Source organism: Aegilops tauschii, chromosome 1 (assembly GCF_002575655.3).
Source record: "Aegilops tauschii subsp. strangulata cultivar AL8/78 chromosome 1, Aet v6.0, whole genome shotgun sequence".
NCBI classification, from domain to species: domain Eukaryota; kingdom Viridiplantae; phylum Streptophyta; class Magnoliopsida; order Poales; family Poaceae; genus Aegilops; species Aegilops tauschii.
The window spans coordinates 81,436,846-81,441,914 of NC_053035.3; positions in this window are offsets into that span (position 1 = coordinate 81,436,846).

Consider the following 5,069-nt stretch of genomic DNA (forward strand, 5'->3'; position numbering starts at 1 on the left):
ATGGAGGGAAGCCCAATATCGGATCCTCTGAGATTGCAAAGGACAACACTTCAGTTCTTGGCAAACGGGGAGATCGCAAACCTGATGATGAAGCGCCAGCAGGGGAGGGAATCAGAGGGGGAACCAGGGAGAGCTACCAGAAAAAACGTGGTACTGAAGGGCAAGCTGAGGCAGGATAAGATGGAGATGGGCAGGGGAAAGACGCGGCAGCAAACGGGCAAGGGGCTCCCGGGGAACTGACGGACGCGTCGGATGGCGTCCGTCAGGAGCCATGAAACTGCTTAGTTGGAACTGCCGGGGTTTGGGACAGCCCCGCGGTTCAAGAGTTGGTGCGCTTGGTAAGCACGCACCGTCCGTCTATTGTTTTCCTTTCAGAAACCAGACAAAATAAAAAGAGGGTCAGCAACCTCAGATGGAGGTTAGGTTTTAAGAATTTCCTGCTGCATGACGGCAAGGGAAAAGGGGCTGGAATAGCTCTGTATTGGGATGAATCAGTTGAAATAAAAAAATTATCAGTTGGCCCACGTTATATCGATGTGTTAATTCACAATAATCCAAGTGAACCTTGGTGGCGGGGGACCTTTGTTTACGGTGAGCCGCGAGCACAGGATAGGATCCATATGTGGAACCTCTTGAGAAGAATTAAGAATAACTCGAATGCCCCGTGGCTGGCTATAGGGGATTTTAATGAAACACTTTGGCAAAGTGAACATTATTCAGCCTCGAGAAGGACAGAGAGACAGATGACAGATTTTAGAGAAGTTCTACAATGGTGCAACCTACATGACCTTGGATACCGTGGCCCGGAATGGACATATGATAACAAACAAGAAGGGAGGAAGAATGTGAAAGCAAGACTGGACCGGGGAGTCGCATCCCCGTGTTGGCAGAACAGATTTCAGAATGCGCAAGTAGAACATATTTGCTCCACTAGATCTGACCACTTGCCACTGCTTCTCCAATTCGGTAAAAGGATGGAGTACAGGAAAAAGAGAAAGTTCAGATACGAAGCGTTGTGGGAACGGGAGGCCTCGCTGCAGGAGGCAATAGAGACAAGTTGGAGCAGCACAAAGCCGGCAGCGAACCTCCAGGAAATACAAGGAAATTTGATCATCATGCAGCAGAGCCTGAAAAGATGGAGTAGCATAAAGATTGGATCTGTCACCCGCCAAATAAACAGTCTCAGGAAGCGTTTGAAGGATCTATTGCACAGACCAATGTGTGTGGGGAACGATAGAGAAATAAAAAAAGCTACAGAGGAGCTTGATGAGTTATTACTAAGGGAAGAAATCCTTTGGTGCCATCGGTCCAGGGCCACATACCTCCGGGAAGGAGATAGAAACACTGAATGGTTCCATCGGCAAGCAACTTGGAGGAGGAAACAAAACAATATCACAAAATTGATGAATGAGAAGGGACAGTGGATTGAGAGGAAGGATGAGCTCCACAAAATGTCAACTAATTTTTTTAAGTCGCTTTTTACAGAAGATGAAAGCGTAAACCCAACGGCAGTACTAGGCCTGTTTAATAGGATCGTGAGCGAGGAGATGAATATAGAGCAAGAAAAGGAGTTCACTGAGAAAGAAATCAGCGGTGCACTATTCCAGATTGGTCCGCTAAAAGCCCCGGGACCGGATGGATTTCATGCCAGATTCTATCAAAAGAATTGGGGTGTTCTAAAGGAGGAGGTGGTGACCTCGGTAAAGAGATTCTTTGAGGACGGTATGATGCCTGAGGGATTGAATGATACAGCCATAGTGCTAATTCCAAAAGGAAATAACCCCAAAACTTGAAGGACTACAGGCCGATTAGTTTGTGTAACGTTATTTGCAAGGTGATCTCCAAATGCCTTGTCAACAGACTGCGCCCTCTATTGAATGAACTGATCTCAGAAACCCAAAGCGCTTTTATCCCGGGGAGGATGATAACGGACAATGCCTTCATAGCTTTCCAGTGTTTCCACAAAATAAGCCACAGCAAGTATCAATAGAATACACACTGTGCTTACAAACTAGACCTCGCGAAGGCATATGACCGAGTAGACTGGAACTTCCTTGAAGGGGCTTTGGGCAGGTATGGTTTTAGCGAGAAATGGATTTCATGGATCATGACCTGCGTCCGGTCGGTTAGGTACACAGTGAAGTTCAATGGTGAACTGCTTGAGCGTTTCATACCATCGCGTGGACTAGGGCAAGGAGATCCGTTGAGCCCGTACTTATTTCTGTTCTTCGCAGAAGGGCTATCGCGGTTGCTACAGAGAGAGACGGAGGAAGGAAATATTACACCGATCAAAGTTGCACGGGGAAGTCCAGGGATATCAAATTTGCTCTTTGCTGACGATAGCTTATTATTCTTTAAAGCCTCGACTGAGCAGGCATTGGCAGTCCGAAACGTTTTAAACACTTTCCAAGAAAGTACAAGCCAGCTCCTAAGTGCGAACAAATGTTCCCTACTATTTAGTGAGAAGTGCCCCAGTAATACGCAGACTGATATCAAGAATATTTTGGAAGTGGAGTCCTCTTCGTTTGAAAGTAAATATCTTGGACTACCGACACCAGAAGGAAGAATGAAGGATGAAAACTTTCAGCCCATCATGAAAAGATTCACGAAGAGGAGCAGCAACTGGAATGGCAGACACATGTCATATGCCGCGAAAGAAGTGCATGTTAAATCAAACGTGCAAGCATTACCAACATTTACCATGGGAGTATTCAAAATGTCGGTTGGTTTTTGCGAGCAGTATGAAAGAATGATAAGGGAATTCTGGTGGGGTGAGGATGAGGGCCAAAGGAAGGTACACTGGATGGCATGGGACAAAATGACGAAGCCGAAGAGAGGAGGCGGTATTGGATTCAGAGATATGCATATGTTCAACCAAGCTTTGCTGGCAAGGCAGGGATGGAGATTGATCCAAAAACTAGAGGGTCTGTGTGCGAGAGTGCTCAAATCGAAGTATTACCCCAACGGAGAATTGCTGGATACAGTGTTCGCGTCAGACGGCTCGCAATCATGGAGGGGAATCGAATTCGGCTGGAGTTACTAAAGAAAGGGCTTATATGGCGTGTAGGAAATGGCAGAAGCATCCAAGTTCAGAGAGATCAATGGATTCCTAGACAAACAGGGCTAAGAGCAGCCAATTTCACTTGCAGGTCTCGCATTAGATGGATGAACCAGCTCATAAACACAACCTCAAAGAGCTGGAATGAGGAGCTCGTCTGGAGAATATTTAGTCACTTTGATGCGGAGGAGATCCTTAAAATTAGGCTACCGCAGAGAGAGGTAGCCGATTGTGTCGCTTGGCACTATGAAAGATCTGGCATGTTCACGGTGAAGAGCGCATACAGGCTTGCAATGGCACAGAAGGGTACAGGAGAACAAACTTCAAGCTCAACAGCAGGTGTCGACGACCGGAGTAGCTGGGACCTGATTTGGAAAGCGGCAATACCAGAGAAAGTAAAAAAATTTGCTTGGAGAGTGGCCACGAATACCCTAGCAACTAAGGTGAACAAGTGCAAACGTACTCTGGAGACTGATAGTACGTGTACAATTTGCGGTCATTCAGATGAAACTGAATATCATGCAGTGGTAGCATGCACGAAGAGCAGAGCCCTCAGACATGAGATGAGGAAACACTGGAACCTACCAAAGGAACAAGTGTTTTGGCATACGGGCGTGGACTGGCTCCAAGTGCTTCTGAACCGGTGTGATGCCGAATCTAGAAACAAGATACTCCTGCTCCTATGGCGTGCCTGGCACCTCCGAGAGAACATAGTGCACGGCGATGGGAAAGAACATCTTTTGAGTTCAGTATCTTTCCTAGTTAAATATGAGCATGAGTTCAGAATGGCAGCAGATAGGAACAACCCTCCGGTACACAACGGCGAGCAGGATCTTTACGGGGATCGGAGAACTCAGGAGCCACTAACAGTTGAGACAAGGTGGATACCGCCGCCACCCGGCGTGGCCAAACTTAACACAGACGCAGCCTTCGAGGCACAGTCAGGCACGAGTGTATGCGGAGCCATTGCAAGGAACGGTCAGGGTATGGTTTTCATGTCATTGGGCCGCAACCTGAACCAATGTGTTTCAGTTGAGGAGGTTGAATGCCTAGCCTTATTACATGGCCTACAGGAATTCGGAAAGTTATACAACGAGCCAATCCAGGTTGAGGTAGACTGCAAATCGGTGGCGAATGCGTTATCTCCAAGCGCCACGAACACAACAAATCTCTTCCCACTCATTGCGGACATCAACGCTGAACTGTCGAGATTCAGATCGGTTGAGGTGAGGTGGATTAGCAGGGACGGGAACAAAGCTGCCCACTGTCTGGCCGCAAGAGTGAAGTACCATGGAGACTTTCGTTACCTTGGCTCTGCTCCGAGCGAGGTGCAAGAAATTCTGTCTAACGATTGTAGCTGAGAGCTTAAACCCATGTAGGGTTCCTCAAAAAAAAAAGGGACATTGCGTCGGGACCTAAAGCAGGGAGGGCGAGCTTCGTCATGCATGTGGCTGACAATGAAATTTTCATGTTCAGTTATCACGGTTTTTTTTTTGCGGGTTAGTTCAATTATCCCATTGCTGACACATGAAGCAATGTGGACATCGCTGCTACGAACCTCGAAGCATTGCTCACGTCACTCGGAGGATTTGATTTAGAAAAACGCTCAGATCAAAGTAGTTGGGACGACTAGGAGGTGAGCTTAACGCGAGTTACAGAGAAACTCTAGCCCTACTCCTAAAATTTAACTCCCTATTCCATCTTCCCAAATAACTCCTCCAATTTTTCCGCAAATTTAATTCCCTAAATCCTCCTATACACAATGACAACTGGGGTCCCCGATTCACCAAAATATTTCTCGAACCCAACCCAAATCTTTCGGCTCCTTGTTTCAACTTTATCTCCAAGCACGACCTCGGCGGCTTGGTTTGGAGTTTCCCATCAGAATTGCCAACAAGCGGGACGAGAAATCACATGTATGTGCTACAAAGGCTGTGCTAGACATGCTAGCACAACACAAGGGGCAGCAATTATTTAACATGCCCCTACTTTCTTTTAGAACTAATTAACA